Genomic DNA, 25609 nt, shown 5'->3' on the forward strand with positions numbered 1-25609 from the left:
AGTTATTTTAATCAGTAAAGGCAGCAGATAGGGGCCAGTTACACAAAATGAGCAGAGCTGCTATATTAGAAGATGACATTTTTATTTGGTCACTTTTCAGAACTGAACCATGTTTTAAACTTAAATACTACACTGTTGTATAAAGTGAAAAGAAATAATAAAAATGTAGAATCAAACATAAGAGAAAGTGCCAATAATATAATAACAAGAGATAGAGACAATTTTGGAGACAATTCTCCAGTCTTTCCAAAACATCCACTGGATTATAGAATCAGAACATAACCTTTGAAGTAAAATAGGAACAATACATTTTAAAAGTGGTCACAGAGCACTGATAGAATTTTCTCCAACCAGATATTGGTTTGATTCTCTTGTATGTAAAGTAATTGTCATATTGATTAGAGTAGGGGCTCTATCTTGGACAAAATCTTGAAATAAGAGCAAAGATGGACCAGGGACACAGAAAAGTAGACCAGGGAATTAGAATAGCAGTGGAACTTGAATTAGTGGACACAGCAGACAACTACTATCTACAGGTCCCCAGGCCAGGACTCAGAGTAATGGATGGACCTAGGCCCCCACCGTTAACCACCAGTAGAGAAGAGGCCTGTAATTAGGAACCCCAGAGGAGAGAACTGAAGCTTAGTGGCCTGGCTAGAGAAATGTTACAAGAGAACAAGGATATTCTCTGAGGCAGGAGCTCTGGGACAATGTTCTATCCCAGAGCAGGAAGAAATGGAGAATATAAAGGCCCATACCCTCAGGCAAGGGGGTGCTCATGAGAGAAGAGCAAACCCTGTCCCACTACCTAACCCATGCATCATTAAACCTCTGAGAATTGTTTGTAGAAGTCACTACTACAAAGGAGACTGAATTTTCCATTGAAATCTATTCATTTTGCTAAGGGTATCATAGAAAAGAAAAATTATTGATTCCACTCTTTTAATACAGAATTTACTAAAGGATTTGCCTTCCTTTTGGAACATAAAAACTAATAAGAATGGCCATATTGGGTTAGACCAAAGGTCTATCTAGCTCAGTATCCTGTTTGCTGACAGTGGCCAATACCAGATGCCCCAGAGGGGCGATCCCTCCTCTGACACCCACCTCCAGAGAAACAGGCTAGGGACACCATTCCTACCTATCCTGGCTAATAGCCATTGAAAAATGTGGTAGAAAAGGAGTGAAGTTAGTCCTAAAAACGGTTTTGGATTAATTAATTTCACACACACACACACACACACACACACACACACACACACACACGAGCCATTTCGACATTCAAAGCAGATTTAGGCACCTTACTGCATGTCTTGATTAGAGCTGCAAAAAAATTTGATTTCACAGAGGATTTTGATGTTTTGAAATGCAATTTCACTCCATTTACAAATGGGGGGTAGGCTAGCACAGTCCAGGCAGTGCTGAGGGCTGGTTGTCCCAGCCCCACCCCCCACCAGGAGCACAGAGCCATCTCCCACACCACCTTACCCAGGGGCCTGGCAAATTTGTCGGCTCCCTTGATCAGAATTTTATGGATTTTTCATCTCGATCATATTCCTCATGGAAGATGATATCTTACTCATTTCCCCAAATCTTCCAATATTTCCTGGATTTTAGCCATTGCAGTTTGCTTTTTATAGATTTGGGCTTGTCCAGCAGATTCTTCATATGCAGTGCCCACAATGATGCTTTCAGCTGAGGAGAGTATACTTCACTAGCTCTCAACACTGTAGCTCCTAACCAACCAGGTTCTTCATCTTTAAAATCCCTGATAGATGTGTGAAACTAATTCCAAAAGTCTGCCTTCCCACCCTAACATACTGATTTTTGGTTAGTAAGCACATGGAAACTATCAGTCTATAAGATAAACATTAGAAGAAGCCCACATCTAGTCAGCTTTAGTGCATGGAGACTCTTCCATTTGTAAAGTTAGATAGCAGGGTAACAAATATCAACCAGGAAGGTAGCCACAACAGATGATCCAATTTGTCTTTTCAAGTAAGCATCAGGAACAACTTCCTTATACTGAAAGTCATGAGATTGTTGACATCTCAACGATTAGATTGGGCAAAATACTAAACACAAACACTGGAAGGAATAATCTTAGAATGGCCCACAGGAATTGGACTAGCTCACGTAATTCTTTTTTTCTTCTCATTGGTATGGCTGGTTTTCAAAATGGGCTGACTTAAACCTAGCTTATTGGATTTTCATGAACACAGATAAGGTAAAAGGGTTTGGAATCATGAGCTCGGAGTAAATGGGATTCTCCTATAAAAATCAGAGATTACTCTGACTCTTATAATGCAAGTCTAAGCCTTTACTCTGTATGTTTCTTTAAAACAATTTAACCCACAGGGAATACAGGAGTTTTATTAAAGGCTGATGTAAAGTCTGTTCACCCTTTCATAGTCGGTGAGAATAAGCCTAGCCATGGTTGCATTTTTGCAGAGGCTGCTGGTATCTGCAAATATCAATGAGGGTTACTGAAATTAATTTTTATTTAATTTTGTAAGTATTTGTTTAAGCAAGTTTATACAGCTTAGGATAATTATTTAGAAGGAAATGAAATCTCCCTAGGTCTTCCATCTCACTTTTGCACTTGTCAGCTATTCCTATTAAGCTCCTACCTTTCAGCTCATTGCTAATCCACATTAAAGTCAAGCTTTTGTTTATGTTACACAAGGTTTCTGTCTGCTGTGATTTGAAGAAATATATTTAATGCGTGCATCTAGGAATTTGCTTTTTTCCAACTATATCATAACTTACCTATGTACTGTGTTTTTATGCTTAATGCTATGTAATACAAGGAAATGTAAAATTTCTGCAAAGCAGCATTATAAGGTTAAAATGTTTTATATGGATATTCTTTCAGTTACTTGATCACTTAAAATGCAATTGCCAAATAAATCACAGAACGAGTCACTTCTATGCTGTTGCATGGGTTTTAGCCAACTAATCACAAAATAGCTACATAGTGATTAACATTATGTCAAATAAAATGCAAAATTAATAAGGCATGTGGAATGTAGAATTCTGAAGCTTTTTCAGTTTCAAATGATGCTGAAATACAGTTAATACTCCACCATGTAGTGTTCAAAAGAATGATGAATGTAAGTCTTTTCTTAAAGCTCTCCAACAATATAGACAAAACCAATTCAAATGGGTAAATAAAAACAGGCAAACAACTTTAGTTTCTTATTATTTACTTTCAGATGGTGAACTATAGGAGCAACCCTTCAAAGAAGTTAGTAATGGGAAAAGAAATAAGCATGGTTTAATACTGGACAGAGTGAAAAATTTTCTGATCATGGTAACTGTTAAGGGACTGCTTCAGGGGATTTTTAATATTTTGTTGGCAAAATAAACATAGTCCCCAATACTGACAATCTGAGATTTTCAGTTTTGCATAGTCTTCTATGACACAGTTGAAGGCAGAAATGTACAACCCATCTTAATACAGAAGTGAATCTGAGAGTAATAATTTCTGGCAGTTTGGAACATAAAGGTACTACTTCCACAGACTTGAGAATGAAAATGAAGTAAGTTATAGAGACCAATACCCACGTGCTGAAAATCACAACTTCATTATCAGAATTACGTATGTCAAGTAACTTAGACACAGACAGAATAAGGGAAATAATTATGCACAACCTCTTCCTTTATAGTGTCACGGTATTAACTTTTTCAAATAAAAAAATATTTTTCCCCATGAAAGGATAACAGGTCTTAAAGTGAAGTAAAAGACTAATTGGTGAAAAGGGTATCTTCCAGAAACACTTCAATAATGTTAAGAGATACTTTAAAATAGATTCCCTCATAGAAATATGATACAATCCACATTTAGAAATGGAAATAAAATACTCTAATGTAACTCTGCAGCCAATGTGTACATACAGCAGTGAGTTTTACTCACACATATGGGATACAAGGTTAAAGAAAGTGCAAGCTTTCCAGCTCAAGAATATCATCTTGCTCCTGGAAAAACAAAGAACAGGAAGAGTAGAGAAAGAGGAGCATGCAAAAACTGCATGTGGAGGTATGTTAGAATATGTACTTTGTAATGCATCTGCCTATTTTACTCTTTCATTAAATGCTTTTTAGCTGTGGTTACAACTCAGAATTTGCAACTTGGACAGCACACAAGTTAAGGAACAAAAGTCAACACAAATACATCAGTAATCCAAAACATCCACTGGGTTCAGGTTTATTTTTTTGTCAAATTCTCTAATCCTAATCCACATAATTTCTCCTGTTACTGGCTTTAGCCAGGTATATTTCTCATACCAATCCACCCAATAAACTATTCCTCTTGAGGACACTAACTCAGCTGGCCTAGACAGACTCTGAAACACTGCGATAGACTTCTAAGATGAAGTTAGACTAAGCCTGGAAATAAAGTGCTCCCCCACTTACCTTTGAATATTACCATTCTTGATGTCATATTTGTGTCCATTTATTAGTTTGCATAAAGAAAGTCCACTTTGTCCTATATAAATGGATGCAAATCAGACATCAAAAATAGTAATTTACACACACACACACACACACACACACACACACACACACACACACACACACAGAGTGGGGGAGCACTTTAATATCCCAGAACACATATGTCTACAAAGCAGGACTCAAGTCAGAATAAGCTACGGAAAATTAAGCTACCTCAATTGCATAGCTTAAGTTGAAATAGCTTAACTTGGCCTTTTGCCCTGTCAATACAGCAGGAGGTCAAAGGAAGAACACTCTTCCTTCAACTTCCCTTACTCGTAAATTGAGGGGTACCAGGAGTCAGAGAAAGAAGTCCTCCAGCTCACCATTATTTTGAAATAATGGCTTGAGTGTAGATGCGCTCTTTGTTATTTCGAAATAACATCAGTTATTCCAAAATAATGCTGCTGTGTACATGTACCCGCAATTACTGACTTGCAAGTTGCCATACTTGGGCGGGGGGGGGGGGGGGGGGGAGGGGGAGAAGAGGGAGGGAGAGAAGAGGGAGGGAGAAAGCCCTTCAAAAACAGAATGCAAAGTGAAACTGCTGAACTGGAATTCAAATGCAAATTGGACACTGTCAGAAGGGGTCTGAATAGAGAGATGGAATGGCTTATTACAATAAGTAGTTTTCTCCTCAGGTAGTCTCACCTTCTCATAACTGCTGGAGATGAACCACACCCACACAGATTTAATTAACACTGATATTACACTCCTATCTCTGCCTCCCTGCCTCTCTTTCACTTCAAGCATCTAAGGAAGTGAATTGTATCTCACGAAAGATTATATCCTAATAAATTTGTTAGTTTTTAAAGGTGCCACTGGACTTTTTATTGTTTTTGCTGAAACAGACTAACAAAGCTACCTCTCTGAAACCAGTGTTCACATTGAAATGTAAAGTCCAGCTCGTTCATAAATTGTTCCCAAATAACATGTGCTCTTTTCATGACATCTTATTTGGGCACTTCTCCAGTACTTAGAAATCATAGCAATGGCTTAGAGAGAATAAGTATAGAGAAAAGATGTGTGTTATTTAATATTTGAAAAACTAGCACAGTCTATGGTCTGTCATTATAATTCTGAATTAGTATTATATCTATGGATCACCATTCTTTAACTTAGGACTTTTTTCCCCTAATAACTTAAAAGGAGTATCAAAGTTCCTCTTTGGAGGCACATCACATTAAATATAGGTAAGTGATGGACTGCTATAATTCCAGCTCTGATATAGTTTAAATTGTTACAAATTCTTTACCATTTTACATCTTCCTATAAATATTTACAATATATTTAACCTTAAAACTTATAATGAATAAAATACCTTAAAAACAATACTTGCCAGGTCCTGGGACCAATCATAGTAACACAGTAATATTCAGACTCCTGGTGAGCATATCTTTGGCCACTAGAACAAGGGATGGGCAAAACAACAACAAAAAAAGTATTTTGTATCAATGATAAATGTCCATCTTGGAGAACTAGAATACAGAACAATATATGGATTCTGAGGCCCATTCTCCAAATTTCAGGGATGTTTAGATCCAGGATTTTGATTCAGATCCATCTCTAGCATATAGAATACGTATTACCATTTTTGAGAGCAAAGAGAGACTGCTTTTCTATGCATAAGCCACAAGCATTTAAACATTTTTATCTAAAAAATACTTACATTTATGTCCAAGAGATGTTTATGTATCCTCTCCCTCTCTGGTATGAGAGCTCTGCAGATAGTCTATATTGAACTATTTCAGATTTATTAATTATACTGATTTTTAATAGGTAAACTGTTTTTACCATGGAGGACAAACTACATAATTCACTCTTAAGTAACTAAAAAGAATAGTCGTGCCATTTCATGTGTTGAAGTCAACCAATCTATTCAAAAAGGGAAAATTATATTTAGGAGCAAATAACGTAGGCAATGCTTATAGAGTGGGAGACTTCATTCTGTGAAGTAGTGATTCTGGAAATGATTGAGGTGTCATGCTGATAATCTGTTGAACTTCATGAGCTTTGAGGGTAACATTTCAGTGAAAAGAACTAATGAGATTCTGTGATGTGAATAAGGAAAAGTTATTTACTTATTCACACAGTACAAGAACTAGGGGTCACCAAATGAAATGAATAGGCAGCTGATTTAAAACAAACAAAAGGAAGTTTTCTTCACTCAGTGCACAACCTGTGGAACTTCTTGTCAAAGGATGTGGTGAAGGCTAGAACTTTAACGGGGTTCAAAAAAGAGCTCATTAGATTCATGGAGTTAGGTCCATCAATGGCTATTAGTTAGGATGGGTAGGAATGGTGCCCCTAGCCTCTGTTTGTCTTGAAATGGGTGACAGGAGAGGGATCACAAGGATTACCTGTTGTGTTCCCACCCTCTGGGGCATCTAGTATTGGCCTCTGTCAGCAGACCGTATACAGGGATAGATGGGCCTGTGGTCTGAACAGTATGGCTGTTCTTATGATGTATAAACAAGGGACTCGCGTAGGAATTTTGCCTCTATATTCGGAACAGATGTGACTACCTTTGGAATACGGTTAGCCATCAAGGTACCCATGCTAAAGAAGGCTGCCAATAAATTAGTGAGGCTTCAGAGAAGAATGCCAAGAATGAACAAAAGAATAGAATACATCCCAGATAGTGACTGAGCTCCTGGAGTCTATTTAGCTTAAAAAAAAATATCCAAGGGCTGAAAATTGAAGCTATAGAAATGCAAACTGGCAGTAAATTATTTTAATCATTCAAATAATTTACCAAGGGTCATAGCAGATTCTTCATAGCCGAATCCTTAATTCAAGATAGGAAAAAAATCCAAAGAAATCTGTATTAGGAATTATTTTTGGAAATTATATGGCCTCTCTTATACAGGTAGTCCGACTAGATAATCTCAATGGTCTCTTCAGTCCTTGGAATCTATGAATTGCACGGAGTAGGGCATTCGAAAAAAGTCTAAGATGTTGATGCCCAAATGGCATTATACAAATCGTATAAACCGCAAGATACTTTAAGAGGTCACAGTTCTAAGAACTCACCCCTTGTTGTCCTTTCTATTTGTTCAGAGATTGTTATAGTGGATGGCTAAAAACAGACAGAGAATTTAGTCCCCCCCCCCCCAATTTTCATTAATGCAATATGAATTGCCTTCTCTTACTAACAGAATTTTTTCCAGCTTATTTGACTTTCTTGTGAATTCAGTTATGGGATTTGGAAAGTATCTGTATTACTTTAAATTCATTTAGTAAACCCCAAGAGGGTTTCAGAAGCAAAGCTTCTTAGCAAGGGATTGCAGGCTTACTGATGAGAAAAAGTTCATCACAAAGTCTCACATCACCTCTGATCCAATGCAATCCAATTGCTCCAAAAAAGTTAGACTTGTTTATTTAACTTTTATTAATACCAAGCAATGTGCTTCTGTGATTAACTCTCCTCATCACTCTGCATAAGAGAAACTATGCCGCATATATAATGTCTTCATACATATGCACATACATTTTAATGTATGCTATCATATATATAGTAGCCCAGTGTCTGAGTCTGTAACACTGAAATGCTGGCTGTTCCCTCTGGGGGGCGCTGTTGCCTGAAATGCTGGCTGTTCCCTCTGGGCAGCCCATGCTACATGGGGAGTGCGGGGCCCAAACGACTGCTTCCGTTACTTGCTCCCCCATGGCGGCCTGGCTGAGCAGCGCAGAAGTCAGCAGAGAGCCATGACAGGAGGCAAAGGGGGGGGGGGGGTGACGTGCAGCGTGACAGCGGCTCCAGGCCCTGCCCCCCTGGCAGTGAACATCAGCACCCCGCTCCCCCTTTGCGGGCTCGGCTGACTTCTGTGCTGCTTGGCCAGGCCGCTGCATGGGAGCAAGTGGCGCAAGCGACCGTTTGGGCTCCACACCCCCCATGCAGCCGGGGGAGTGCAGCGCCCAAATGGCCATTTGGGGTCCGTGGTCCCCCGAGTGAGAGGCAGGAGGCGGAGGAGAAAAGAAAGACAGAGAGAGAGGCAGGAGGCGGACGACAGCTGAGAGAGAGAGAGAGAGAGATGGGGGCGGGGAGGCAGTAGGAGGAGAAACGGAGCAATAGACAAGAAGCTCAGGAAAGAAGACCGACATGGAGGAGAGATCTGAAAATCCCGTCTTATGACGGGCTAATTGGCTAGTATGCAATGATCTCTGAATCATCAAAAAGCAATCAAACTGCATGCGACATTGTGCACAAAACCATTATGAACGAGGGAATTATTTGTCCAATAATTAACTTAGAAATTATTAGCACTAAATAATAGGAACATGAGGCCTGCCACTGAAAGAATGTTTTTCATTATAAAGAAACTGAATACTTTCCAAAAATACAGAAAAACATTTCACTACTAAAAACAATTCCTACCTTATTTACAAAATAAATGGCTGGCTGTCCATGGGAAGCAAAGTTTAACGGATTCAAAAACAATAAATTCCTCTTCAGTTTAGGACAGAGCATTCTGCTTGGACAAAATTTGCAAAGTCTTCTGGAGTTCTACCCCACTCAAGATTAAAAAAAAAAAAATCCCTCTGACTTGTCTTAGGTGCTGCATTACAATAGTATTCAAATGCCTTACAACATTTTTCAAGGTTAGGAAATGCAAATGTCCCCATTTTACAGATACAATGAGAATTAGTGACTTGCATAGGGTTACATGCAGGTCTGAGGCAGGCCAGGAAATTCAGCTTCTGCCTCTCAATTCCTAGTCTAGAGCAGTAGACCATCCATTCACTACTATCTACGTACATATTTTAGGACTTTGTTGATGTCAGTAGACAAACTATCAGAGTCCTGTTGAAAAATAGGGTGTGTTTGGTAGATACAATGCCTAAAAATAAGCACTACCTAATATAAGCAATATTTTGAAGAGAAAAAAATTCTTTGCAAGTTGTTTGAGGCAAATCATGGAAGTATTTTAAACCAACTTTGGTTTGAATTTGAACAACATCCTTGCAGTGATTCACTCAAATGTTCTTCATATCTGCAAACATTTTCCACAAACATGGAATGTTGTCTGCCTGCCTCTCTCACCCTGTGCTTTTATTGGTGAATGATGTTAATTCTTCAGACAGGTTTTAGTAGCGGCATTTCATCTTTACACCTGGATTGGTCAAATTGGATACATAGCTCAAGGCACAAGATCATACTACAGCATTTATCTTGTTGAACCTGAAATGGGATCATATATTTTCAAAGAATTATGTGGTCTCTTTCTAATTTACTGTTATTGGTAACTGATAATATTTTATACTTGTATATAGTCAGAGACAAGGTAAAAGAGGTAATAACTTGGGGTACATCTACACTAGCCCCCTAGTTCGAACTAGGGAGGCTAATGAGGGCGACCGAAATTGCTAATGAAGCACGGGACTTAAATATCCCATGCTTGATTAGCATATTGCCAGCCGGTCGCCATTTTGGAAGCTGACTAGCCCGAAGTAACTGCCCGCATCTACACGCAGCAGAGAAGTGGAATTTTGAGATAAACTCCTTAGTTCAAATTAACTGTTACTACTTATGGAATGAGGTTTATTTGAACTAAGGGGTTTATCTCTGAATTCCGCTTCTCTGCTGCGTGTAGATGCGGGCAGTTAGTTCAGGCTAGTCAGTTTCTAAAATGGTGACTGCCCAGGGAACATGCTTCATTAGCAATTTGTCTCCCTCATTAGCCTCCCTAGTTCAAACTTGGGGGCTAGTGTAGATGTACCCTTGTATTGAACCATTTAACTGAGACCAGCAGAGTAACAACTACACAACATTCAATTATGATCATAGTTCATTTGTCTTGAGAAAATTTTCCTTCTGAGTTCTAATGTTTTCAGAGGTGACATGTTTGTCAAGCTCTGACAGCATGAACAGGAAGACTTAAAAAAAAAAAATCAATCCAAACCCTTCTCATGCTTCTCGGAGGTCTTTAATTGGACAGTAAAATTCTTCCTCAGAAGAGAGAAGTTTTAAATGAGAATTTTTTTCTCTGAATATTGATGTTCTTGGCAGAGGTTTGTCAATTCCCTACTTCTTATTTTTCCATTTACCTGAACTGTACCCATACTAAGATTTTGGCTCACAAATAATAAGCGGCTTTTTTTTTTTTTTTTTTAACAAGAGAAATCTGCTTGTTAGAGACTGGAGTTCTGATGTTCTATCAGATGTAAGGTCTATCCTTACCTTTAGTTCAGCAAACCATTGATTCTTGACTGTTTGCAATGGAATCAACCATATTTCATTTGAACTTCAAGCACTGTCAATGCATGTGACTTGAACTTAGCACAATATTTCACATCCCTTGTGACATGAACAGACGTTTTTGTACAGCTCTGATCTTTACCTTAGCTACTTCCTGAAGAAACAGACCTTTTTTTTGGCACAAGATTAACAAAGTAAGTGGCAAGCATTAAAACTAGCACTGCAGCCCTGCACTTGGTGAAAGAGCCTAAGAGGTTTATATATATAAATAAATATATATAAATATATATAAACCAGATCTTCACAGAATCAGGTAAGTTATTGACGAAAAGACCCAAATGATTGGTTATTTTTGGGAAACATCTCCCCAGTCTAATAGAACTCACTGTCAAGATGTTTTTTCATGATAACCTGTCTTTTCTCTTTCGTGATGTCATTATCACATTATTTCATTGTACTGTACTAAAATAATCCCCATCCCTTTCTGGTGATTTATCCACCCACCATCAATGCAAAAAAAAGATCTCTAACAATTTAAAACTTCTCATATCAACTTCACTAGCCCATCATTGTTTTTTACTCTGATTCTTACCCTATATTGTAAATATGTTTGTAGTAATATAATGTCTGGAAATCATTGAAATATAGATGATCTTTAAGATCTGTACTTTATTACACTAGGACCTTGTTCGTGCTTTTTCTTTTTTTTCCACTTATCTTATTTGCTTCTCATTAATTTTCCTGACCATTGGGTTACATAAATCAATGGTATCCTTTTCCCCTCCGAAAAAAAAACTGGATAGATATGAAGGGTTTGCTGGTTTGTGACTACCCTCTCAAACATATATGATTTTTGAACTTCCATTTGAAAATCAATTTAGTCACAAGCGTCAATTATTTTCCCCCACATTGAAACGCTTGCTTTTAGAAGATTTTCCATTTCAAAATGAATACTTTCACAATTTACCAAATCTAATATAAAAATAATTGATGTAGTCCATGGAATATTTTGGAAAACAAAAATGATTTTTCTTCAACAGTGACTTCAAGGGTGGTTTTTTTTTTTTTTAAGATTTATTTTTCCCCCCAAACTGCTCTATATGCAGTGATCTCACCAATAGTTCTCTGTTTGATGCAATAATGTAATTATCCCATCACATTTCTGACTCCTAGAATCAACTCTGACCTCTGATGGTGCTAAAATGAGAATTGATGTAAATAGTGAGGTAAAGTTATTCCTTGTGTGATTCTTGTCTTGAGATGTTGCTGATTCAAGAAAAAAAAAATGGATCATCTCTGATACTTCTTTTCCCAAGAAGTCACTCTCCTTCTCTATTCCATTATCTCTCCACCTCTCCTACCCCATTGTCCAATCTTTCGTCTTTCATCTCTCTCTCCTCTGCACTTTCTATCCTTTGTTTGAAAAATGGGATGCCATGATTGTTTCCTTAAGTTATTTCATCACAAGAGAAAAAATACTGAATAAAAGTTCAGAATACAAAAATGTTTTCCAATAGGTAACTAAAATGCCAGAAGTACGTATCTCAAAGGGGTATTGGGAGGCTTAACTGATATTTACAAGTACTTTTATTTCCTTTGATGAAATATGCAAGTACTTTGCAGTTAAGTATTTTATTGCAATCCTGAGTATAGCAAATGAAGTGAATTAAGGTTTCAATGATACTATAGATACCATGCAAACACATCAATCAGTTTTAAGAAGCATATTAAAACACATTCCTGACACACTATTTTAATCAGAGACAATAATGGCACAACTCTCCTCTTTTTTTTTTTTTTTTTTTTTTGGTTGGGGGGAAAAATAATCCGAAAAGAGCTTTATAAAGGTATCAAGTACAGGAAAAGATTGAACACTTATTGCTATTGACAAATTCCAGATTCACTTAAATCAGATTAATTATTCCCCCAAATCAACCACTCACTTGCACCAGGTGTCTATGTTATTCCTAATGCTCAGTTTGCATTCATTATCCTTTTTTTCGAACTTTGTCTTCAAAGTATTTTTTGTATACAGTTTGTTTTTCCTGTCTTAATAGACATTCATCTTATGGCTAGGTTCACTTGAAACTTTTTGCATGAATTGAACCTAGATATTAAACAGGATAAACCATAAGCTTCAGAGGGGTAGCAGAGTCAGTAACTGGAAAAACTTAAACAACCAATAGTCTAATAGCACCTTAAAGACTAACAAAACATGTAAAAACTTGCTGTCAGTTACATCAATTCTACCTTATTGAACTCAGCGGTTGCATTGATGTAACTGTCTGCAGAATCTGTACTTAACACACTCTTTAAATATACTTCAGAAATGGAAAAAAAGAGTGAACAGGTGGGGCACAATTAGGGCAGCCACAAAAAAAATGATAATTATTTCCTGAAAGATACACAGTGAAAAACTTAAATGGTGTCTTCACATCAGTAGCTGAAGAAAAAACAGGTATTAACAGTGCAGTCACATATGGTAAATAGGAATTTGCGATTAATAAAAATATTAGGAAGCATTTGAATATATTGTATACAGTGCCCAGGACAATTGCCCCAATTCACTATTCGGGACTAGAGGCAATACCAAAATGCAAATTAAATAATAGTATTGGACAAAGTACTAGGTGACATTTGGTTATTTCTCTGGGTGATGTAACATGAGCAGCTAAATAGTGTATCCTTTATGTTTATTGATTTCGCCAGTTGTAATACTAGAGATACATCAAATGATCAAAACACATGAACTTACATTAGAACATAATATATGAGTGGTCATGCTGGGTCAGATCAAGGGTCCTTGGAGCCCAGTATCCTGTCTTCTGATACCTGGCAATACCAGATGCACCTGAGAGAATGAAATGCACAGATGATAATCAATTGATCCATCCCCTCTCACACCATTCCCAGCTTCTGATAAACACAGGCTAAGGACACCTTCCCTCCCTCTCCTGGATAATAGCTATTGATGGACCTAGTGAAATGAATTTAACTAGATCTTTTTTGAATGGTGTTAAAGTCTTGGCCTTCACAAAATCCTTTGAAAAAGAGTTCCACAGGTTGACTATGTGTTATATGAAGAAATACTCCCTTTTGTCTGTATTAAACATGCTACCTATTAATTTCATTTGGTGATCCCTAATTCTTGTGCTATGTGGAGTAAGTAACACTGTTTTAGTCACTTTCTCCACCCAGTCATAATTTTATAGACTTCTACCCTATTCCTCCCTGTCATCTCTTTTCCAACTCGAAAAGTGCTCATCTTATTAATGTCTCCTCATATGTCAACTGTTCTATGTCCCTAATCATTTTTGCTGCCCTTTCTGAAGCTTTTCATATTCAAATGTATCTTTTTTTAGATGAGATGACCATATCTGCATTCAATATTCAAAATGTGGGCATATTATGAATTTATACCGAGGCAGGAAAGTATTTTCTATTTTAATATATGTCCTTTTCTTAACGATTCCACACCTTGTTTGCTTTTTTTTTTTATCACCACTGCACATTTTATGGATGTTCTCAGAGAACTATTCAAAATGACTCCAAGTTCTCTCTCAAGTTTTAACAGCTAATTTATTTCATTTTATACATATAGTTGGGATTATGTTTTCCAATATGCCTTTCCTTGTATTTATCAGCATAGAGCTCTATCTGCCATTTTGTTGCCCTTGTACCCAGTTTTGTGAGATAGTTTTGAAGCTTTTCGTAGTGTGTTGTGGACTAGAGCAGTTTTATATCTGCACATTTTGCCATTTCAGTGATTACCCCTTTCTCCGGATCATTTATTAATATTATTTTGAATAGGATTTATACCAATACAGACTCCTGTAGAACACCACCATTTATCTCTCCAGTCTGAAAGTGGACCATTTATTCCTACCCTTTGTTTCCTATCTTTTAATCAGTTATTAGTTCATGAGAGGGCCTTCCTTCTTACCCCATGACAACTTACTTTTCTTAAGAGCCTTTGTTAAGGGGCTCTTGTCAAAGACTTTCTGAAAATCTAAGAACACTAGATCCTCAGGATCCCCAGTGTCTACATGCTTGTTGACCCCCTAAAAATTCTACTATATTGGTGAGGCATGATTTCCCTTTACAAAAACCATACTGATTCTTCCCCAACTAATTATGTTCATCTATGTGTCTGACAATTCTGTTCTTTACTATAGTTTCAGCCAGTTTGCCTGGCACTGAAGATAGACTTCCTGGCCATTAATTGTTAAGATAACCTCAGGAGTCATTTTAAAAAATTAGTGTCACACTAACTATTCTCCAGTCATTTGCAACAGAAGATACTCTAAACAATAGGTTACAAAACATGATTAGCAGTTCCTCAATATCACATCTGAATTCTTTTGAAAGTCTTGGGTGAATGCCACCAGGTCCTGGTGACTTCTTATTCTTTAATTTATCAATTTGTTCCAAAACTTGTTTCTCTGTTTAAGGAAAAAAAACTTTAAGGAAGACTGAAAATTATAGGTTACATTTGGAAAGGGCAATTTGATAGATTAGAGTTAGCACAGGTTTGTGAAATAGTAAGAAACATCATTACTATTACAATAAAATTATTTATATCTACAGATAGGTACATAGAGTTCCTAGACTGTGATCTCTTCTATGCAGGAACATTGTCTCCATGTGCATTCATACTGAATCTAGCACAAATGGACCCCACTGTACAACACAGATCTTCATCGACTGCTATATAAATGCTTATCAAGGAAATAAATATTCATTTTTCCATAAAGCTTTTTCCATAAAGCTTTTGAGTATATATATCACTAGATCATGTTTTATATTGAGTGCTTTTATAGTTTATAAAGAACTAAAACATGGATTTAGAAATGGTTCAATAAAACACTCAATTCTTTAAAGATGGCTAGAGTTCAAAAAGTTAATATTTCTTATAATCATGCCTAATAATCCTCTTTAACACCTGTTGATATGCCTTAAAGCCATCTCTAACAAATACTGAGCATGGTCCAAGCATGAGTAGAATGTCTAATTACTTAACCCTTTCACAAACTATAAATATACTTTCAATAGCTATCACCCTATGGTTTCCAAAATATCACATTTCCTCCCCCCCCCCCTTTAGTGTGGAGAAATAATTAAGGAAAAACTTTTCTTGCCATTCTGTGTAAGAGAGCATGTTTTACTCGTTTTCTATAAATGATCATTTTGCAGCACTTTTTTCTGTATGCATCCCTCTACATTTCATTAACTTCAACCACAAATGTCTGCTTGATTCTTTTAATGCTTACTGTAAGCTCCTCTAGTTCTGATCTGCCTAAAACCTCAAGCATCCCCTCTAGCTTAGTTTTATAATAAACCGTAGCAGGTTTAATACATCAATCACATTGAAATATTAATTGTCTCCTTAAGACAATGTTGTCACTTTCCTCCTACATAAATACCTTCTCCATGATTCATCTTTTTTCTAGGTGCTGTGCTTTGTGTAAGTAAACTACACCTTTAATCCTATGAAGCAAACAAGCCTGGATTTTATGCTTAAGATGTGTTCCAACTATAGCTTTATTAGCCATTAACAGAACATCCTCCTATTTGTACATCCTTCTTAATACAAACTGGCAGCCTCTTACTCTTATGTTCTCAATCAATTATTTAAGTTTAGGGATAGGACAAACTGATCCTCTAATTTATTGTCAAATATACTAGCCTTGGGCACTATTTCTGCTCAAGTTTATCACTTTATACATAGATTCATCACATTCTACTCTGGAGTCAATTCATTTAATTCTCAAAAGACTACCTATATAAAATCAGAAAGGGGCAGATACTTCTGAGCCTCAGCCATTCATCCTAGTATGTGGACTTGAAACATTCTACTATTATCTGATCTTAGTGAAAATACTAGTACAGGCTCAATATAGAGAGCTGTGTTGGTTCCCTTTTAGTGAGGGGTTAAACACATGGCTGCTGTTTGGCCAAGGTTGACTTTGCTTGGCTATTTTTACCCCCCCTCCCACCCTCCACACACTCTCCCCTAGCTCGAACTAGCGGGGTAGTGTAGACATACACAGAATTAGAAATGAGAGCAGCATTAACACACATTTTCTTACCAGAAAATATTTTGGAACATTTTTAAGTTTGGCAGTCAAACCATCTGAAATATATTTTTGTATTTATGTTAAATAGCCTGCATGCATTTAAAAATGTTCAAGTGACAGAACTGACGACAAAACATGACAGCATGTATCCTATCCAGAAAACAAAACAAAAAACCACCCCTACCACATATCTAAAACTTGTTATCCATGGCTGGCTAATCTAAAAAGCCACCATCAAAATAGGATGCTGATACCTGTTGACCCTCTCTAGTCCAGCACCCTCAGGAATCGACCAGTGCCAAACCAGAGAATTGCTTGAACCATGGGAGGTCAATATTGCCTAGGAGCATTATCAACACCTCCATTGCTTAGTGGGCTCTTAGAAGACATTTAGAGTAAATTAGAGCTAAATAGCAGCATTGAACACGTAGAGTCAGGATTGGTGGCTGTTCACAAACTTTATCGGACTGTAAGAAACCTAGCCACATCCATGATAAGGGGGCATCTGGTTAACTAACATTATGCCAGACCAAACATTTGGCAGCATTTCCATTCAGGCAGCGCAGAGGGAGCCCAGCGTGCCCGGTGCATTGTGGGACTGGGCTGGGAGTCCCGTTCGTGGGAGGAGGCAGAAGGAGGGCAAGGAGCGAGCTGGTAAGAGTGACACCTGGGGAGGGGGGGCAGGCAGGGAGATTTAAGGGGGAAATCCACCTCTGCCATTAAACACCTGGCCCTGCACCGGGCTGCGGCCTTCGGGCGCTGCAGCGGCCGGTCGGGGCGCACGGGGCACGCTTGGCCCCAGCCCCAGAGCCCGGCTGGGGGGGGGGGGGGGAGGGAGGAAGGGGACGTGACGCGCCACCGGGGCTGCTTTAAAAAAACTCCCCACACCGAAGCCGCCAGGCGACGGGTTACATTTTTCACCCGCCGACATTTGTTGCCGCTGGGACCCCGCGCCGTAGAGTCCCCTGGCCAGGGAGCCTGGCGCGCGCCGCTCGCAGGGAACGTTCCACCTCCTCCCCTCCCTTCCCGGGGCTGCGGCGGCGGCAATGGGGGCAGCGCTTCACCTCCAAAGGCTGCCCCGGCACCTCTGCTTTCAGCGAAGGGTTAACTCTGCTCCTGCTGATATTTTACCTGTTCCCCCCCTTTCCTCCATGCTTTTCCTGCTAATAATTTCGAGTGTAAGGGAGATCGTCTGTGCCCCCCACCCCCGCTTTTGCACAGCTCCGTGGAGGAGCCTCCGGGGGTGGGGTGGAGTGTTGGAAGGGGAGTGCTGTGTGTGCTGCTCTTTCCTGTGCACCACCAGCCGGGCTCCCGGCCCAAAGAGCAGCAGTAGAGGCCCTTGCTTGCCTTTAAAGGCAGCAGCTTGAAATTTAAGGTGTCCCAGAGCCAGGTCTATCCTCAGCCCTCAGCGCTTCACTCAATGGAGAAATGCTCGTTGCAGTTTTTCACCCTGTAGATATCCCTCACTTGTGTTGCTATTCCCTGTCCTTGGGTTTATTTTGGGTAGGTACCTGGTCCTGTTCCGAGACGCGCCGCCTGACAGGTGGTTCAGACGGCACTGCCCCGAGCGGGAAGCAGCGACAGTGGGGGAGGCATCCTGCCCCACCAGCTTTGGGTTCATTGGCCCCACGGATGCCCCTGGGCAGCTCCAACACCCCCCGCTGTTGGCTGGAAGGAGGGTCTTGAGAATAAAGCTTGAGAATAAAGGACTGAAGGAAGTGAGGTGTGGGAGAATAAAACTGAGCTCTGGAGAAATGTTTGGCTAGAGTTTCCCCTACAATATGTACCAGTTCTGACTTACATACAAATTCAACTTAAGAACAAACCTACAGTCCCTATCTTGTACGTAACCCGGGGACTGCCTGTATCTGCAGCTGCAATCTCTGGTGTGCCTGTCTTACTCTCAGCCTGGCATCAACCATTACATCCAGCTTCCCATGCTTTAGTCCATGACAATAGAGACCAGTGCCTAACTATATGATTTGAATGGAATGTGTGGGCCTAAGTCTCTTATACTTCTCAAAATCCCTGTCTGCACCATTAAGATTTAAATGTCAGCTGACACATTTGTGTCTCAAGATACATGAGGGAAAATGATCTGATCCTGATATATTGTTCTTTTTAACTACATTGACATAGCTAAACCAGTACAAACTCCATTTTTTGGTAGAGTGACACTAATATAGAAGTGCTTATGTGCATATAGCATATTCTCATTATTAGAGTAGCTAAATAAAAATATATCAAAATAAGCACATATATAGAGGTACAATTTTATCTAGACTAGAGTTTTATTGACTGCTTCAATAAAGAAAACAAAATTAAGATAACCTTAAAACAACAAAAAAACCCCACAGTTCCACTATAGCCAAGATAGCTACAGCGGTACAGGAAGCATGGTACAAAGAAGGATACAGATATTTTCAAAATTCTATGGCGGACCAGAGCAAATAATAGTTTCCCTTCACTCAAACTGGTATAAGGAGACAATCAAAATGCCTTTTGTACATGAGTTGAGACAGAATTTCTGATCCCATTCTTTTTAAAGTCCTGTCAAAATGATGCAATGATCTCTGTATTTGCACTGATTTTTAAACTTAATTAAAGGTTATAGACCTTGGATCAATTCCCTATGTTCCCAATATGTGACATTGGGAACCTGCATCAGTACCTTCATCAGTACTAGATAATGCTTCAATCTGATCTCATCATTCAGGAGTTCTATATGAGTCTCAAATAACGAAATCTTAGGGAATATATCCAGTTTCTGATATTTGTATGTGTTTTGGAGGGATATAGTATTTGGTCTGTGATAATAAAAATCAAATGGTTATCCTCACTTCAACAGTGAGGATATGCCGTGTCAGAGGGTAATATAGTTTCAAAAAAATCTCCACCATCTCCAACTTCATTCTTCATACAATGATCTAGTTGATAATGTAGTCTCAACTTCTTGGCCAACTTATTCTTCCTTGCAGCTATGATACCAAAAGAAGGAAAATACACCTAAGAAGCCGAAATAGATAGCAAACTGATAACATCACTCCTGTAACAGAGAATAATAACAACACTATTATAAAAAAAGAACTCTTAAAAATGGCATGGAAAGTCTAATAGTTTTATAACTCTTAGATGTAATAATAATTTCAAAGCAATCTATGAATATGGTTTAACTGGCCTCATGAAAATTTCCTTATGGCAGGATGAATTTCTGGGGTAAGTCTGTGTGTTGACACAATGGCTGTAGACCATTCCAACCTGGTGCCCAATGCAGGAGGCATGTGTGCTACTGGATCACTAGGTGCACCCTGCTTTCTCTCAATGAATACACAAAAATATTTGAGATGAGGAAGCAGTGGTAAAAGAAATCAACTCACATCAGATAATGGTCCCCACAAGGAGAAGAGAAACAATACATCATGTTCCTTATTTAAGAGTCCTAGAGAAAACCACAAGAAAATGACCACCTCTCCAGAGGGTGTAACCCAACCCACAGAACTCTAGAGTGCAGCTCTTTTTGTTGAATGATCTAGATTTTAGATGACTTGCCCTACATACCTATTGGTTTCATCCCTATCACAATTTCCAGGATTTCCCCTCTATGCGGATGCTTTGTTTGCACCATGGATTTATCTAATGTAGCCTACTGAAGACACATAGCTATTACTAGGTTGTAATATTCGCAGTTCTACATGTTATTATGACTGGCTAATATTAAAATACTGGAAATAAGAAAAAATGGCACTATACGAAGTCCATTTTTATTTTAGAATTTCCTCCTCAAGTTGTCTGCTCTTCTTTCAGACTGCTGATCTAAGTAAGTGTTCCTTGAGTGGTAGAAGAATGCAGCAACCTAAAAAGCCATCTTGTTCAAAATACAGCCTACACTGAGGTGCAATTTTTCTTTTCAGCAATTATTTAATCTTATGAAAGATCAGCCCATAGTTCTCCTGAACAACAAGGGATGACTTCTATGTCTGTGAATTGGGCTCTGCACTCAGAAAACTCATCCAGTAGATCTCACCATATGAGCTAGAAGACAAATGGGCATTTCCAACCCAATGCAAATTTATTTCTTATGTACTTGCTTCTCACATCATTAACATTAAATGAGATCACCAAACACTGACTGGCATCCATTCCAACCAATTTGTCACTTCTGCATGAGTTGATGATACATAAAAAATTCCTGATGTTGATTGAATGTAGCACTTTAAAGCACTATTAGCAGTAAAGCAGTCAGTCACTAGTCTAACTATCAAACCCTTCATCTTTTCAAAGACTTGCAATTAAGTGAGGTACAATTAAATAGGCTATACAGAAGCAAGTCCAAATTCCAAATTTTCTAGCCAGGGTTCAAAATTCTGTTATGTTATACTCATTTAAACACCTAGTATCCATACCAGATTGAACAGAATTACTTCACATTTATGCAAATTGAACTGAAAGTCTGGGGCAGTGATTTAAAAAAGAGCAAGATATGATAGAGTAATTATTATTAAAAATTGTGTGTGTGTGTAATATCTGTGTGTACACACACACACACACACACACACACACACACACACACCCCCGTGGAGATTCTTTACATTCAGGATCACTTGAGCAATGTCCTGTTTTCTGTATGTCCATTAAGTTCACAGAAATAATAAGTCTACTCTTTAACAACATCATCCTTCCAAACACGCTCAGACTTCTCACTACTTAGTGATCACTGAAATAGAACTGCAGAATCAGAGTGATTTTGTATGAAACTCTTGTGCTGGAGTATATCAAGTAGTCTTACCTCAGAGGTAAGATTGTCTGGAAAATTCTAATTTCATTCCTTAAACTCAGCCTCACCGCTTTCAATTCCCCTGAAAACTTTCCAGTGTTATTACCCCCCCCCCCCCACACACACACACTCGATAGATCGTCAATAGATCCTTGAAATCCACACTCCTGTCAAAACGGTTCACTATGCTAAATTTAGTTTTTCCATTGCTGCAGATAAGAGGCAAAACAGCATGCCACAAAGTATTTGTGCAAGAAAGTATTTCTTAATCTTTATTATTTCATTACTAACACCATTCTCTCTCTCTCAATCTTTATTATTTCATTACTAACACCATTCTCTCTCACACACACACACACACACACACACACACACACACACAAAACATGAAGGCATTTTTCAATAGAGCATACTGACTCGAGGTGTTCATTATTCATGGCTAAGTGCTAAGGCAACAAATGGAGCCCAAACCATTTCATTACTATCTTGGGACATTTTCACAGGGAGGCAGCACTTTGTGGGGAATGTTGTGCAGTATCCATTCAAAAGCCTCCGAAGCAATTCTATGCTAGTTTACGTTGGCAACTGTAGCTATTAATTATATTAGTACACTGTATATTTTGTAATGAAAGGAAATTTTACCATATCATTATAATATTTTAAGATGTGTTCAGGGATCATAGAGTTACAAATGTGTCAAGCTAAGGGCTAAAGTGTTTGTGTCATGCAGAAAAAAAGTGGTAACATTATTACAGATTACAAGCTTTTTGCATCTATTCTTTGTGCAAGACATTTGTGATCAGATAATTACATACCTCTTAGGCAATTGTTAAGTGCTTTTATGTTGACAGCACTGATGCCATTTTTATGAATTTGAAGGATACACAATAAGGACATCCTAAGTGACTGAGATGTATATTGTATATGAAACTTCCTAGGGAGGCATATTACCCCTCAAATTTCATAAAAAATAACATTAAAGGATTGACATAAAAGAGAAAAAAATACTTAGTGTTCATATGAAAAAGCTGAAGTGTGTGAATAAAATATCATAAAATAAAAATGAGATGTCCTATAGTTATTACTCCCTGGGTACTTCTTGCCTAGGCAGTAGGTTACCGGAAGGACAAAGACAGAACTTTTTTTCCCTTCTTTTATATAGTTAACTGAAGAGTACAGCAAAGTTGTAACCCAAGAAAGATTAATACTGACAGGCCTTTATGCTGAAGACACTTTATTAGATATAAAAGCACTTCAACTAGTAAGGGATAGATTGAACAACAATTGGGTAGCCAGCATTAACTTAGATTAAACCATAAACAGTTTTGTGATTTCAATGTAAGTTGTAATTTTAATATTTTGGAATTTGAGCAAAATTTAGAGATTCCATATTTCAGTGACTGGATATTTAGGCTTGATCAATGCACTGGCTATAAGAAGGAGGATATGATATGGGGATTTTTCTGTGCTTTTAACAAGTGATCTGTACAACTAAACTGGTGTAAAGGCATTTTGAGTTGCAAGCACTTTCCCTCCATTGCCCTGCCTGATTTCTATGTGGTGACTTGCCGCTGCAGAAGAAATCCTGATTATAAAAACAAACAAACAAGCAAACAAACAAACCAACAAAAACCCAAAACACAGCAAACAAACGAACAACAAAAGAAACTCAATCCTTTACAGTAGAATTAAAGTTCCCAGTACACAGATATTCCTAGCTTGAACATAAGCAAATGTGCTGCGTTAATTTGTCTCTAAGGTGCAACAGGGCTACTCCTTGATTTTTTAAAATTAATGAGATAATTTGGAGCTAAGTTTCAATAAGCAACATAATTTCTGACTTTGCACTATTACACATTTTCCTAAAGAAGAAATGGATATCAAGTATGACGGCACCCAGGATACTTCCCCTCTCTCCCACTGATGACTCAGCTTCATCTGCAGTAGCAAGGATCAGAATGCTAGTTGAGAAAAAGTGCTAATGGTGGCTGATTTTTTACACTATCCTGCCATTAGACCGGATATGAGCAAGGTTAGACAAAACAGCGACAAAATACCAGCTGACCAAGACGTAGTTCTCACCACTACAACCATTATACATTCAATGATGGAAAGTTTCAGGGCTAAGGATGGCGAAAAGGAAGCTAAATGAGTCATATTGGCACAGCCTTTGACTCATGAGACTGAAAACATCCATCACTGATGATCAAGCCTTATATTTCCCATTTTCGCTATGTTAGAAATGAGGATTTCAGTATTCATTGCTATTTAAAAAGAACAAAAAAAGGATTCAGCAAAGAGCTTTGTTTGGCAGTGATTAGCATTTCTAAACTCCGTTTTTTCCCCAAATTTTGAGGCTGATCAAATTAGTGCACTGTAAATGTTTCATACCAATTTGGTTAGCCCTTGTCATACCTAGAGTAAAAGGCCCCTAAACAACAAGATATAGTTAATCAAATTACTGTAGTTCTAACACAATAAAGGTTATTTTATGAGGGCCATTTTAAATGAACAACATAGCTATAATCAATATATTTAAAACAAAGAAGAAAGGTACTTCTAAGTCTAAAGAAAGACTGCAAACTACATTTGACTTGAATACACATTTTTCTCTTTTTATGAGTAAATAAAGTAGTATATATTAAGAATTTTTCTTTCAAATTCTATATGAAGTTTATTTGCAACAAAATACAAACAAACCTTGCAATAGTAACCCACATGCAAATGTAGGCATGCTTATTTCATGGTTTCGATCAGATTTAAGAAAAGAAATAAGTTGAGGGACCTGATGGACAGGATTCCCTGAGACACTAACATGAGGGGAAAAGGAAGCTGGATGTATTTTAAAGAAGCCTTATTGAAGGTGCAGAAACAAACCATCCCAATGTACATTAAGAAAAGTTCATATGGTAGGTGACCAGCTTAGCTTAACAGTGAAATCTTTGGCAAATTGAAACACAAAAAGGAAGCTTACAAGAAGTGGAAACTTGGACAAGTGACTAGGGAAGAATATAAATATATTGCTCGAAACTTTAGAGGCGGAATCAGGAAGGCCAAAGCACAACTAGAATTGCAGCTAGCAAGGGATGTGAACGTTAAGAAAGGTTGCTACAGGGATGTTAACAATAAGAGGGTCATCAAGGAGATAGCCTAGTGACAGATGATGTGGGAAAAGCTGAAGTACTCAGATGCTTTTTTTGCCTCTGTCTTCACATACAAGGCCAGCTCCCAAACTGCTACACTAGGCAGCACAGTGTGAGAAGGAGGTGGGCAGCCCACAGTGGAGAAAGAACAGGTTAAGAGCAATTTAGAAAAGCTGGAAGTGCTCTAATCCATGGAGCTGGATCTAAGACAGCTGAGGGTGCTGAAGGAGCTGGCTGATGTGATTGCAGAGCCATTGGTGAAAACTTGTGGCAATCAGGGAACAAGGCAAATGTACTGCCCACATTTAAAAAAAGGGAAGAAGGAGAATCCAGGGAACTACCTACAGACCGTTCAGCTTCACCTCAGTCCCTGAAAAAAAATCATGCAAGGGATCATAAAGGAATCCATTTTGAAGCACTTGGAAGAGAGGGAAGTGATAAGGAACAGTCAACATGGATTCACCTAGGGCAAGTCATGCCTAACCAACCTGATTGCCTTCTTTGACCAGGTAACTGTCTCTGTGGAAGGCAGTGGAGGTGATATACCTTGACTTTAGCAAAACTTTTGATACAGTTGGTCTTTCAGTGTTCTTGCCAGCAAATTAAAGTAGTATGGATTGAATAAATGGACTGTAGGGTGGATAGAAAGCTGGCTAGATCACTGGGCTCAACAGGTAGTGATTAATGGACCAATGTCTGGTTGGTAGTCAGTAAGAAGTAGAGTGCTCCAAGGGTCAGTTCTGGGGCAGATCATCTTTATTAATGGCCTGGATTAGGGGATGGATTGCACCCTCAGAAAATGTGTAGATTACACTAAACTATGGGGAAGAGGGTAGGGATAGGGCCAAAGTGACCTAGCCAAATTGGAAGATTGGGCCAAAAGAAATCTGGTGAAGATCAGCAAAGACAAGTGCAGAGTTCA

General features: G+C 38.3%; 1 long non-coding RNA gene across 1 annotated transcript in view; it reads right to left on the bottom strand.

Moving 5' to 3' along the window:
• Positions 1-18023, bottom strand: part of LOC142827200 (uncharacterized) — a 65027-nt gene extending 47004 nt beyond the window's left edge. Inside the window, exons 1-2 of the long non-coding RNA XR_012901730.1 lie at positions 17902-18023; positions 13449-13544 (exon numbers count right to left, since the gene is read on the bottom strand). This is a non-coding gene — a long non-coding RNA (uncharacterized LOC142827200). The remainder of the gene's footprint in view (positions 1-13448; positions 13545-17901) is intronic.
• Between the last annotated feature and the right edge of the window lie 7586 nt (positions 18024-25609).

This window comes from Pelodiscus sinensis, chromosome 2, assembly GCF_049634645.1.
Source record: "Pelodiscus sinensis isolate JC-2024 chromosome 2, ASM4963464v1, whole genome shotgun sequence".
NCBI classification, from domain to species: domain Eukaryota; kingdom Metazoa; phylum Chordata; order Testudines; family Trionychidae; genus Pelodiscus; species Pelodiscus sinensis.